The sequence below is a fragment of the Aethalodelphis obliquidens genome, unplaced genomic scaffold, assembly GCF_003676395.1.
Source record: "Aethalodelphis obliquidens isolate GAN/ISIS:26980383/991018 unplaced genomic scaffold, ASM367639v1 scaffold10, whole genome shotgun sequence".
Classification (NCBI taxonomy): Eukaryota; Metazoa; Chordata; class Mammalia; order Artiodactyla; family Delphinidae; genus Aethalodelphis; species Aethalodelphis obliquidens.
In genome coordinates, this window is record NW_020837954.1 from 37,782,578 (window position 1) to 37,797,039 (window position 14,462).

Here is a 14,462-nt window from a genome sequence, read left to right on the forward strand (position 1 = left end):
TCCTAGAGTCTTCCTATAAGTACATTAACAATTATATATAAATGCTCTCACAACAAATACCAAATATGTACAGAATGAAAAAGTACAAGATATGAAAAAGGGAAGGCTTTTTGGTAAAGATAGAAGCATCACTTTAAGGATTTATAACTGTTTTTCTTCACTTTTTTCAATCATAGGTGAAATATAAACAGTTTTATCAGTTTTCTACAATAAACAAAATTAAAGTTAGGAATATTACAATAATATATGATCATTTTCTTTGCCCAAATTAACATCTATCATTCAGGAAAGTCTTTTTTTAATCTAAGGCAAATCTTTCTTGAAAAAAACTCATGGAAAGCAATTTTTCCATTCAGATATATCAAGGGTCTTTATTGTTCCCTATACTTTTTTCAGCCTGGGATGATTCATAAACACTTTATTCATAAAGATGGGCAGCTGCTCTATTTGCTGAGTGAGCATCTGAATTTCCTATGAAGATCTTCCTTTCTCTATAGCAAAAGAAAAAAACACTTCCTGATAGTTATCAGTTATGTTTATAGTGACAAAATCAAAATTAATATTCAGAACCACAGAGTTTACCAAATCAGCTAATATCAAAATCTAGATTTTTAAAAAGAAACAAATTTGAAAGACTAACTCATCTATCTGTCAATATACTTACAGACTTCCAAGATGGCTCATTTGCACCAATTTCCTGAATCCTCTCTTTCACAGCTTCCTCCATGGCTGGTATGGGGACAACACTGTTGCTGGGAAGAGTAAACAACTGACTAAGGAATTTCTGATAGTGGAATCACAGTTTTAGTTTTCCAGTGGAATGAACACAGAGGTATGTCTGTTTTTCCTTATGGATCAAATCTTTTCAACATTTATCCCAAATTTTCTGCCTGTCTTTTGGTCCTTCAAAGTGAAAAATGTTGTATCTTTCAAAGTTCTTGGCCAGGACAGCTTCATCTTTATCCTAAATATACTGACATACATGTTAAACTCCCATTTCGAATTTAATATGAAGACATCTATTTCCCTCCTTTTGAAATATAAATACAGTCATAGTATGAAACCTTAGGACATAAAACCCCAAATAGAAAGAAAGACTTATGAGTCATCAAATGAGAATGGTAACAGGGGTTGAAATGATGGTACTGGGAAATCATTTCTAGAATTCAGTAACTGAGTATAGAGAAGGAAAATTTTAAAGGAGATCAAAAAGATGAAAGTTAGAAGACAGTAGGTTTTAGCTTAAAAAAATAAGAATTTTCTTAAAATTAGGGCTGTCTGAAAATGTAATGGCTTTTGGAGGGGGTGGGCAGTAAGTCCTTGTCACTGGAAATATTGAAATAGACATAGATAAATACCTGTAAAGAATGTTGACTGAAAACTTGGTATATGAACTTTAATATTGCATCCACTTCTAAGATTTTGTATTTCTGTGCTACAGATGAAAAAAAAATACAAGTTCAGGATCACAATCACAGTTCATGATAGAGTTGAGGATTAGAATACTAATCCTGACTAAGACTTCTAAATCCTGACATAATGCTCTGAACCAGAGTTTGATGAAAGTCATGTAGCTTAGCAAAAGTGTGCCAAGGAAGCAAAAGGGTTTTTCAGGTCTGTATTAAGTGAATAAATGAGAGGGGAATAAAAGTCCTCTAAAGCAAGAACAGGGTATGAGAGGAAATGTCCAAAGAATAAAAACGAACAAAGCAAAAGAATTTATCGTTATACTTGTATTTTAATTTCACATATATTTATTTGGTGTGCTCTGTATACATAAGGTAGTGCTACATATTCCTGAGGACAGAAATAAATTAGATAGTATCTACTCACTATGTTAATAAGTACAATAATAAGACAAAATATAAGTGCCATAACAAAGTATAAACATTTTCTATATGAACTGGAGAATAAAGAGATCATCTAGAATAGAGATGACCCAAGGAACAAAAATAAATTTCCAAAAAGAGATGGTATTTGAGATGGTTCTTGAGAAGTGGATTCATTCATTCAACAACCAAAAAATTCACCACATTGCAGGTTTGGTCATTCATTCATTCCATAAATTTAAGTATTTTAGACATATTTATTGAATTCTGCTAAATTTCAAACATGGTAAGTATTCAGCAGTAAACAAAATAGATAAAAATCTCTGTCCTCAAAGAACTTATACCCAGCAGGGAGTAAGGGTGGAAGAGAAAATAAGTTAAACCAATAACTTATATATATTCGACAGAGATAAGTACTATGGAGAAAGATAAAATAGGGAAGGGGGACAGTGTAGGAAGGGTGAGGGAGGTGTTGCAATTTCAAAGTGAGTGGTCAGGGAAGGCCTCACCAAGAAGGTGATATTGGAGCAAATACATGAAAGAGCTGATGACAGAGTGAGCTCTGCAGATATCAGGAGGGAGAGCTATAGGAAGTAGGAAGAGTAAATGCGAAGGCTTGATGTGGAAGTGAGAATGGTGTGTTTGAGGACCAGTGCAACTAGAACGAGAGAGAGAGAAAGCAGAGAGGAATAAGGTCCAAGGTGATAGGAACTCTACTGTGGTAAGACCTTGTAGGCCAGTCTGAGGCTACTGTAAAGACTTTGGATAAAATTTCCATAGGAGGGCTTCCCTGGTGGCGCAGTGGTTGAGAGTCCGCCCGCTGATGCAGGGGACACGGGTTCGTGCCTTGGTCCGGGCAGATCCCACGTGCCGCAGAGCGGCTGAGTCGTGAGCCATGGCCGCTGGGCCTGCGCGTCCGGAGCCTGTGCTCCGCAACAGGAGAGGCCACAGTGGTGAGAGGCCCGTGTACCGCAAAAAAAAAAAAAAAAAAAAAAAAAAAATTCCACAGGAGTGAGTGTAATCTAGGTAGAGGGAAAAGCAAGAACAAAGATGGAGAAGCAAGGGGAAGGGGGGAAATTTTGAGGAACACAAGAACTCTTTCCAGGATCATAGTATCTAGAGGAGTAAGGGAGATAAATAAGGGTGGAAAATATAATAGAAAAGGCCTAGATATAACACAGAAGCATTGGAATTTAATTTCTGAGTCAATGGGAAAGTATTAAAAGCATGAGTGAAAACACTGAAGCTGTACTTTACAACAATTAAGATGGTTAGAATAACAGAGTCTAATAACAGGCAGCTAATAAATGCAGAACAAATACTATAATTTTTTTAAAAATTTTATTGGAGTATAGTTGATTAACAGTGTTGTGTTAGTTTCTGCTGCACAGCAAAGTGAGTCAATTATACATACACATATATCAACTCTTTTTTTAGATTCTTTCCCCATATAGGTCATTACAAACTTATGGTTACCAGGGGGTAAGGTGGGGGTGAGGGATAAATTGGGAGACTGGGATTGACATATACACACTACTATATACACACTACTATATACATATACACACTACTATATACACACTACTATATTCATATACTACTACTATATAAAATAGATAATAAGGACGTACTGTATAGCAAAAATACTATATTTTAAAATATCAATATTTTGTCATTCCTAGTGAAATAACTAATTCAGGTAAGGCTCATCAATGAGCTCTAAAGCCATTAAGTGAAAAATTGATGGGAAACTAGATAATCTCACAGTGACTTAATAATGGTTACAAGACATCATGTAAATAACAACCTCAATGGTGTAAAAGTAAAAGTTTAAGTGAGAGAAGTCAGGAAATAGAACAGGGAAAGAGAATGAAAGGAAAGAGCAAGGACAACAAAAATCTTCACTTTACTAAATTAAAGATCAAGAGGTATCATAAAGAGTTGAAACAACAAGAAATAAAAGTGTCAGTATATTAATTTAAATCACAAAGATAACCTATGGAAGAACTAAAAATAATATAATTCTACTGTGAAGATGAGAGAAAGGCAATGAAGAACTAGTGCCAGTTATCTAAATCTTCCACCGTAGGTGGAATTCAAGAGACAATTTCTAAAGTTGAATTCAGAAAGGAGAAAGCTCTTCCTTGCGGCAGAATGCCAGTAATACAGAAGTAATGATGGAGTTAGGAAATAGATACATGGAGGAAAGTTTGATGAGAAAGAGAATATTTAATATTATATATATACAAGGATATGTTTCTTTTTATTATTTTAATTGACATTTGAAAATTCTTTGAATTCTTTTAGTCTACTGACACAGGGTACATTTGGTTGAAAGAGAAAAGGCAGAGTGAAGAGACCATTCCAGAGTGAAAAGAAAGAGAAAAGTCAGAGTAAAAAGAAACCAGGCCCTATGTGAATATGAAAGGACAAGAAGATACCATGGCATCACGTAGAAGCTGGAAAAGGCAAACACATTATCCCCTAGAACCTCCAGAAGGAATGCACCTCTGCCACCACCTTGATTTTAGTTTGCTGGACCTGTGTAGGACTTCTAACCTACATAACTGTAATATAATACATGTGTGTTGTTTTAAGCACTGGGTTTGTGGCAATTTATTTATTTATTTAGGCTTTGCCGGGTCTTAGTTGCGGCATATGGGAGCTTCGTTGTCGCATGTGGGATCTCTTAGTTGTGGCATGTGGACTCTTAGTTGTGGCAAGCAGGTGTCTTAGTTGCGGCACACAGGTTTCTTAGTTGCGGCATGTGGACTTTTAGCTACAGTATGTGAACTCTTAGTTGCGGCATGCATGCGGGATCTAGTTCCCCAACCAGGAATCAAACCCAGGGCCCCTGCTTTGGGAGTGTGGAGTCCTACACACTGGACCACCAGGGAAGTCCCTGTGGTAATCTGTTAGAGCAGCAGTAGGAACTAATACACCAGCTCTCCTCCATTCACTCTTGCAAACATGAATGTCAATTATATCTGAACCCATACCTGGATTCAGATATAATTGTATGCCCCCAATATTAGCTCTTATATTTAGGTCTATGATTCATTTTTAGTTCATTTTTGTATATGGCACAAGACATGAATCAAAGTTTTTGCTTGCTCTCTTTCTTTTTTTTCTTTTTGGCATATGGATCCAATTGTTTCAGAATCATTTGTTGAAAAGACTCCCCTTTCATCACTAGATTGTCCCTCTATCTTTATTTAAAATAACAACACAACAGATGTCCTTATATGTGTGGTTCTCTCTGAACTTTCTATTCATCCCATTTATCTTTTTATTTATCTTTACATTTATCTTTACACTAATATCACACTGTACTGATTACTGTAGCTTTAAATAAATCTTTTTTTTTAATAAATCTTGAAATCAGATAGTGTTAACCCTTCAACTTTGCTACTCTTTTTCAAAGAATTTCAACAGTGTTTGGCTATTCTAGGTCCTTTGCATTTGCATATGAATTTTACAATCGCTTGTCATTCTTATAGATGATGATAGTACTCTTCTCCCAAACAAACTTTATAAAAGTAAAATGAAAATTATTTGGCACCCTGAAGTAAAAATGGAAAAACAGTAGTGTAACTCTTTACTTTCCTGATTAATAAAATGAAAACACAAAGGGGATTTCATCAAGCACTAGAAAAGCATTAAGAAAATGCTTCACCATGCAGGCGTAGAGAATGGATTTGAGGACACGTGGAGGGGGAAGGGTAAGCTGGGATGAAGCGAGAGAGTGGCACTGACATATATACACTACCAAATGTAAAACAGATAGCTAGTGGGAAGCAGCCGCATAGCACAGGGAGATCAGCTTGGTGCTTTGTGACTACCTAGAAGGGTGGGATAGGGAGGGTGGGAGGGAGACGCAAGAGGGAGGGGATATGGGGATATATGTATATGTATAGTTGATTCACTTTGTTATACAGCAGAAACTAACACAACATTGTAAAGCAATTATACTACAATAAAGATGTTAAAAAAAAAAAAAAAAGAAAGAAAGAAAAAGAAAATGCTTCACCAAAAGCAAAAATTCCAAAATGTGAAAATCAAATTTTGGGTAATTCTTCTGTGAAATTCTTAAAATAGCCCAAATTTTTGTTCTTCAATACATACTTACCCCTTCAGGGAAGAAGCATAAATAATAATTCCATTGTCTATTCCTAAAACAAAGATTAGATATCTCAAAAATTGGGACTCTAATTCCAGGGAAATGCTCTTACAGCAGTGAAAGTATATCCCAATTATGTATTAGTCATAACAGAATCAATAGGAGAAAGCTCAGAGATCACCTAGAAGTTCTCAACCCAGATGACATATGAGAATCTCAAAGAGGAGTTTAAAAAATACGTATGCCTGGGCCCTACCATGAGTTCTGATTGATCTTAACTGATCTAGGATGGAGACTAGGCATATATATTGTAAAAGCTGCCCAGATAATTCTAATGTGATGATAGAGAAGGACTGTCCAACTATTTATATTTTCTTTTATATATGATAAAACTAAGGCAGGGAGAAATTGACTTTCTCAGGAACGGAACTAATAAGTATTAACTAAAACAATAGAATATAATATTTACCAAAAATTGTTATTAGTTATTGGTGATAACGATACTACCCCCAAAACACAGTGCCTTAAAACAACAAAAATGTATTATCTAACAAGATTTTGAGAGTGGCTTACTTGAGTGATCTGGTTCAGGGTCTCCTGTGACATTGCCGTCAAGTTGTCACGTGGAGATGCAAACATCCGAAGGTATGACTGGGGCTGGAAAAAAATGCTTCTAAGGTAGCTCATTCACATGACTGTTGGCAGGATGTTTCAGTTCTTCCCTGGCTATTGGGAGCACGCCTCAGTTTCTTGCCACAAGGGCCTCTCCAAAGCACTGTTTGATATGTCCTCAGGATAGGGCAGCTGGTTTACCAGAATGAATGATCCAAGAGAGGGAGCAAGGAGGAAGTCATGATGCCTTTTATGACCTACAGACATGCCTCCACTGCTGCCATATTCTACTCATTAGAAGCTAGTTACTAAATCCAGCCCACACTCAAAAGGAGGGGAATTAGCCACCACGCTTTGAAGGAAAGAGTATCAAAGAATTTATGGTCTCATTTTAAAACCACTACAGGAATACTGTCTGTTTGGGTTTTTCACGTAAAACAATGTATCTAAAAATTATATACTCCTGCACTGGGGATACAAAGAAAAGAGACAGAGGCAAAAACCTTATAGAACTTACCTCCTATGACAAGAAGGACAGTAAATAAGTATAAAAATTAATAAAATACTTTTAGATAGTCATAAGTGCTGCAGATAGAAAAGAATAATGTAACCGTGATCAGGGAAGGGAAATGAGGAAGTAACTCTTGATAGTGTGATTAGACAGTCCTCCTATGGATATATTAAGATAACAGATCATACTATACATTCTATTAGAAAACCTGACTTTATCATCTAACAAGGTGAGGGCTGCTAACAAAATACCATAGATTGGATGACTTAAACAACAAACATTTATTTCTCACAGTTCTGGAGACTGGGAAGTCCAAGATCAAGGTACCAGTCAATTCAGTTCCTAGTAAGCCCCCACTTCTTTGCTTGCAGTGTCTTCACTCAGATCTCTTTTCTTCTTCCTGTAAGAACAATAATCCCAACATAGGGCCCCACTCTCATGACATCATCTAAACCTAATTATCTCCCAAAGGTTCACCTTCAAATAACATCACATCGAGGGTTAGTTAGGGCTTCAATATATGAACTTGGGGCAGACAAAATTCAGTCTAATATACATACTACTATATATAAAATAGATAACTAATAAGAACCTACTGTATAGCACAGGAAACTCTACTCAATACTCTGTAATGGCCTATATGGGAAAAGAATCTAAATAAGAGTGGATGTATGTATACGTATAGCTGATTCACTTTGCTGTACACCTGGAACTAACACAACATTGTAAATCAACTATACTCCAATAAAAATAAAAATAAAAAAATTCAGTCTATAGCAGCTATCTTTCATATCTATACATTTCAATATTTCCTTTAAAACTACATCCATCTTGATGGAAATCTGTATCCTTTTTTTTTTACAATTGTAAATAATGCTGTGATAAACACCTTTATATATATATCTTTGTGTACATGTATAAATATTTCTGTAGGATGAACTCCTAGAAGTGAAATTATTTGGTCAAAGTAAACACATATTTAAATTTTAGATAATATCAAACTGCCCTTCAAAAAGGTTGTAAAAATGTACACCTCCTCAAAATGGAAGAAAGTTTCTGTAGTTACTGCTAGTGTGAACATTTACATCAAAAGATTTTACTTATCTCTTACAAATGGGCCATTCTTGGTCTTCATTTTATTTGATAAATATGTAACATGTGACATAGTTAATTACCCTTTCTTCTACAAAACACTTTCTTCACTTGTCTTCTAAGGCTGAATCCTCACCTGTTTTCCTCCTAACACAATGGACTCGTCTTTTCGATCTTCCTTCCTGGTTCCTCCTCATCTCCTTGAATTCTAGACATTGAAGTGTCATAGGGATCAGTTCTCAGTCCTCTCTCTACCTACACTCATTCCCTTGGTCAGATCACATCCAATCTCATGGATTTAAATACCACATCTCCACTTGATGACTAAGAGGCATCTAAATATATCTAAAGCTGAATTTATCATCTTAACCCTAAAACCTGGTCCTTCCACAGTGTCACCTAATATATTTCAACTCAGTAAATGGCAACTCCATCTTTTCAGTTGCTCAAGCCAAATCCTTGGTTTCTTTTTCTTATGCCCCAACTTCCTCTCTTCTTTCAGATTTCTGCTCAAATCAGATCCTGCCTCCCATCACCATTCCCTACACTCTTAATTTACCTATTTTTTTTTTAAATAGCATGTCTTGGGAATTCCCTGGCAGGCCGGTGGTTAGGGATTCGCATTTCCACTGCAAAGGGCCCAGGTTCAATCCCTGGTCCGGGAACTAAGATCCTGCAAGACGCATGGTGTGGCCAAAATAACAACAACAAAAGCATGTCTCAATATGTAAAATTAGAGTATATATTTTTTCAGTGGATCATTGTCTCCTCATCAGAATATTAGCTGAAGGTAGAAACTTAGCTGGTTCTCTATGGTATCTCCAGCACTTAGAGCAGTGTTTTTGGTTGTTGTTGGCATAGTGGCCACTCTATATAATTATTTGTTCAATAAATGAATGAATTGTACAGGTCATACATAGATAATATAATTGGAAACCAGGCCGATGAGGTGGCAAAGGCAGATAAAGCATCCAAGGTTCGGGCCTAGCCTAGGCACTAATATGGAGCTTTAAGCAACTTATCCTTCAAAGTCTTTTTTCATCTGTAAAATGGGGTTTATGCCATATTCTTCAGAAAACAAAGACATTTGGAATGGTCACTATCTACTTGGACAATACACAAAAGTTTCACTACCTGCAACTTCTAGGAACATTTGCTTCAATTCTTCTCTTAATTTCACCTGCTCAGGTATAACACGACTTGAGCGTAGATTTTCAGAGGCTCTTAGGTTGTATTTCCAAAATGCCCACCTAGACAAACTTTTGAGACTTGTAAAGGCAATTATCAGGAAAAAAAAAAAATCGCCTAATTCCATTATGGTGATGGTTGCAGAGCTCTTTAAATATGTTAAAAATCATTGAATTGTACACTCAAAACAGGTTAATTTCATGGTATGTAAATTACATCTCAAGAAAACTGTTAATAAGAAATTAGAGATTCTCTAATTCCATATATGTGGCTCCCGTAAGATACCATCAGAATTTAAGAATAAGGTAAAAGCCATCTACCAAAACCCCAAAACGGAAAATGAATAAAGTTCAATAGATGAGCTCTGCCATTGACTTACACCATCCTAAGAAATGGTCTGTAAAAGAAACCCAGATATTTAGTGCTACTTGAGTAACAGATAAATTAGAGAACTGCATCGGGATAACTGTAAGCTGAGTGCCTAAGAACCAGCCAAGTTCCTCGAGCACAGACAGCACTCAACGGACTCAACTTGCAGGACCAGAGGATTGCTCCCCAGTCCTGCAGTCCCGCTCCCCAAGCAAACGCCCAATCTCACTTCTCCAGAGTGGACGTCTACGAGGAGTGTCCGCCCTCGCTGGTCACTTGGCATCTAACCCCAGATGTGAGTGGGGGATCGGACAAAGCCTAGACTCGCAAAGCTGACGACCCTCCCCGCACTGGCCAACCTGGGGTTACCCCGTACGCTGAGGGAACCACGCGGGCTGGGCTTCAACCTTGGCCGAGCATCAGATTCGCCTGAGAAGGCTTTCAAAACTGTCAGGGGCATCACCCAGTCGCTCCGATTCAGTTTCGGGGTGGGGGCCCTGACACCAGTCTGACGGAGCCGGGGAGCAACAACGCCGGACGCCGCCCCACACTCTGCAGCTCTACCCACTGCCGGCCAGCCCGACGCCCGCCAAGCTCCCCACGCGGGACACGGGCCAGAACGCTCCAGCACAGGTCCTGCGCCCTCCGCCCGCGCCCGCCTCCCGCGCCCGCCAAAATGGTCTCCCGCGAGACCTCCCCTCGGCTCCGCCCCCTGCCCCGCCACCGAAGGGCTGATTCCCTCTTCAGCTGGTTCCCCGCCCACACGAAGGCGAGATCTGGAACGGCTTTTTCCACCAGCCAATCATTTCCGTCAGCCAGTCACCACCAGTTCCTCCGCATCTCCTTCGCCCTCATCCGTCCGCAGTGTCACACGGCACTCGCCCTACAGCCAAGGGTTACCCACGTTCCCGCCTCAGTGGGCTGCGCAGGCGCAACCTGGCTTAGCGGAGCGCAGGCGCAAACTTGCGAACGGCTGTAAGGAAGAGGAACGGATGGTTCCGCGCGTCCTTGCAGGGAGTGGCTCCTCCAGTTTGGCTAAGTCCTCAGTGGAAGCTTGAGTAGGAGTGCTGCACAGGAAGGTGGAGTTCGCCTCTGCAGCCGCACTTGTCGCTAGGGTGTGTTGGAGCTCAGGCAAAGGTTCAGAGTAGGGAAGGGTCCCTAATAGCCTTTGTTTCGCGGAAGGAGACTTCTGTAGTTGGAAGTTCCGAGTCTGGTAGACTGGGGAGGAGGGGTTGTTCCCACCTTGTCAGACCTGCACACAGGCGCCTTGCCCCTGAGGAAAGAGTCGTCGGGCAAGAAAGTACCTGGTGGCTGCCTGCTGGCTCCTGTACTTGTGTGGCAGCAAGCCGCATTAATCTGACGCGAAGATGTTTCTGCCAGGATAGTTGGGGATGCCTGGAATCTAGAGTCGAACTCAGAAACCCAAAACTTATTTCCTCTAAGAAAATTCGAGTTCAGCCCAGGACTTGATCAAGGGTTACATGGCAGGTTAGAGACAGATGTTCAACAAGAACTAAAGTCTTCTTGCACGCCATTGCTATTTTCCACCGTGCTGAGTGGAACACATGCTAAATGGAGCTCCATAAATTTACCATTTCTCCTCAAACTCTTGCTGTCCTCCATATGTCGTCTCCCCAGTCTTGGACCTAGGGTCAGTTTCTTGTATGGCCCCTTAGAAAATTCAGCATTCCGGTTGACCTGTCCCTGTCCCACACCTGAAGGAGATCTAAATGCTTAAACTAGTGGATCTGGTTGTCATGTTTACTTTTGGTCATTTGGCTAGTTTCCAGTTTGGGGCAATTATGAACAATGCTGCCATGAATAATTTTGTAAATGTCTTTTTGTAGAATATACATACATATTTCTGTTACCTATATATGTAGGAGTGGAGCTGCTGGTTCATAAGGCATGCCTGTGTTCAATTTTAGATACAAACTGTGGGAGGTTTCTAGAATAATGGCTCCCTAAAAGTGTGCTTGTCCTACTCTCCGGACCCTGTGAGTATATTGGGCTACATGGCAAAAGAGAATTAAGGTTGCTAATCAGCTGACCTTAAAATAGGGAGATTATTCTGGATTGTCCAAGTGGGCCTAATGTAATCACAACGATCCTTAAAAGAGGAGGGAGGCAGGAGGAGGAGAATAAAAGAAATAGTCGTACGAAAAAGACTGGGCAGACTTCATGACCCTGGCTTTGAAAGTGGAAGAAGGAGGCAATGTGCCAAGAAAGTGGGCATCTTCTAGAAGATGGAAAAGACAAGGAAATGGATTCTCCCCTCCCCAGAAGGAACTTAGCTCTGAGACCTCCAGAAATGCAGGATAATAAATATTTGTTTCAGCCACAAAGTTTGTGATAATTTGTTACAGCAGCAGGAAACTGATAACACTGCCAAACTTTTCCAAAGTAATTTTATCAATTCATACACTTTGAGAGCTTTGAAAAAAAATGTCCATACTTTACCCTCACACCACACTCACTGAACTGGAATCTCTGGATAAGCCCAGAAAAAGAAATGATTTTTTAATTAGGTGATTCTGTTGCATCTTGAAGGTTGAGAGCTATTTGTCTAAATCTTTAAATCTAAATTCATGTCTCATCATTGAAGAACAGAGTGGCAGCGATTTGGCCACAAGATAAAAGCAGTTCTAGAAAAGATTTGTTCCAGGTAGTGGAAGGGTTCCTCTCCCTTGTCTGCTCAGAGTTAACATAGCTAATCTTCTACAGTTAACTCGTTGAACAATCAGTTTCTACTAATACAATTCATAAAGGAGCATTAAGACTAAGGACTCTGTACTTGCAGAAGATTTTTCTTTAACATGCTTATGAAGTGGCTCCTTGAGACACTTCCGCATCTTGGCACGTTCACCTTCATGGAGAACTTGACCCCAAGAGCTGACAGTACTTGCAATTCCTCAAAAAGAAGGAGTTGGAGAAGTGGGGAAACAGCTAGCCTGGCTCGTTGAGTTGTGCAGTCCTTCCAGCTCTTTGTGCTGAGGCTGCAGCAGGCAGCTGACCCTTGGGCCATGACCCTGGGGAATCCTGAACAAGAAGGTGGTTTTCTTAGAGGTTGGGTTGCAGGTGGAGGCTCTGGACAGGGTGTCCCTTCATTTCCTCAAGGATATTCTTCAGAAGAAAGGTAAGTGAACTTCTTACATTGCATCCAGGGATCCTGGAGTCAACTTACTTGGTAGTGATACCACCAACTGCTGGGCCCCCCTTGGCAACAAATTCAAAAGTCCTAAGAAGCCCTGGGCAGTTTTCATTAAAAATATGTCATCTAAAAAGAAATGAAATTGAGTTACTTGTAGTGAGGTGGATGGACCTAGAGGCTGTCACACAGAGTGAAGTAAGTCAGAAAGAGAAAAGCAAATACCATATGCTAACATATATATGGAATCTAAAAAAACAAAGGTTATGAAGAACCTAGGGGCAGGACAGGAATAAAGATGCAGACGTAGAGAATGGACTTGAGGACATGGGGAGGGGGAAGGGTAAGCTGGGATGAAGTGAGAGAGTGGCATGGACATATCTACACTACCAAATGTAAAATAGATAGCTAGTGGGAAGCAGCCGCATAGCACAGGGAGATCAGCTTGGTGCTTTGTGACCACCTAGAGAGGTGGGATAGAGAGGGTGGGTGGGAGATGCAAGAGGGAGGGGATATGGGTATATATGTATATTTATAGCTGATTCACTTTGTTATACAGCAGAAGCTAACACAACATTGTAAAGCAATTATACTCCAATAAAAATGTTATATATACATATGTATATATATATATATATATGTCATCAAAAGGAATGAAGAGTGAGCCAGTGTTCAAACTATAAACTAGTAGGAGATAACAGTTCAAGTACTTTCCTGACTAGTGTCAAATGTCAGTTTCCCTTTAAAATTTGAAATACTCCATGGCATGCTGAGCTCCAGAGTGCCTTGGCACACATTTGAGACCCATGGCTGTCAGTTTAGAAGTTGTTCTCATCTTTTCCTTGAATGAGTACTCAAGATAACCATTTTCTTCCAAAGTGTTACTTTTATAAGGTCCAGTGTAACTTCACACCTTCCACCCTGAAGATCCCTCTAAAACTAAGCCCCACAGGAGTCCTTTTCAATTGACCACAGCAGGCGCTGAGTGTCCACTCTGGCCTGTTCAGATTCTGACCTGTTCCTACAGAGGACATCTTGGATAAATCTAAAACTACCTTGGAAGATGAGCAGTTTCGTATTCTAAATGAAAAAAATTAGAGATTATATATTTAAAAACAGTCCATTAACTTAGATATCGGCCTACATCTAGGAAAACTGGCAGACACTATAAATACTAAGAAAATTTAAAACACAATATAGTCTATTGCACATTTTTAAGAATTCTTAATGACTTTCCTACCCTTCAGCATTTCATATCTGATTTTCAAACTCTCAGTTAATCAAATAGATAAGATAGATTCAAATTACAGAATATAACTCTACCTAGATTCATAAGGGGGTATAACCAAAAAACTACTCATTCTAGAAACAGGCCATTAACTATAGATATAAATATTCCAACTAAGAACAAGTTTTGATTAATATCCTGCTTAAAATACAGTTAATAAATATAATTAGATACTATATATTACAATTAACAATCCAGACTAGACCACAAGTAAATGTACAAAACAAGATTACAACAAAGAAAAGTTAATTGCCAAATATCAAAGGAGAGAAGAGATTTAAGTGAAAAGTTTCAAATGTGTTTTA

At 39.0% G+C, this 14,462-nt stretch overlaps 1 long non-coding RNA gene across 4 annotated transcripts; it reads right to left on the reverse strand.

The window, feature by feature from the left end:
- Positions 1-351: 351 nt before the first annotated feature.
- LOC113622850 (uncharacterized) lies at positions 352-10,665 on the reverse strand. Of its 4 annotated transcripts, XR_003433692.1 has the most exons (8): positions 9,299-10,664; positions 8,301-8,372; positions 7,365-7,472; positions 6,523-6,753; positions 5,959-6,001; positions 1,359-1,435; positions 665-752; positions 352-491 (listed from the first exon to the last, which is right to left on the reverse strand). It is a non-coding gene; the product is annotated as an uncharacterized LOC113622850 (long non-coding RNA). The 4 variants fall into 4 exon arrangements; XR_003433689.1 differs by having other exon boundaries at positions 6,523-7,472; positions 9,299-10,665; XR_003433690.1 differs by lacking the exon at positions 8,301-8,372 and having other exon boundaries at positions 6,523-7,472; positions 9,299-10,665.
- Positions 10,666-14,462: the final 3,797 nt, after the last annotated feature.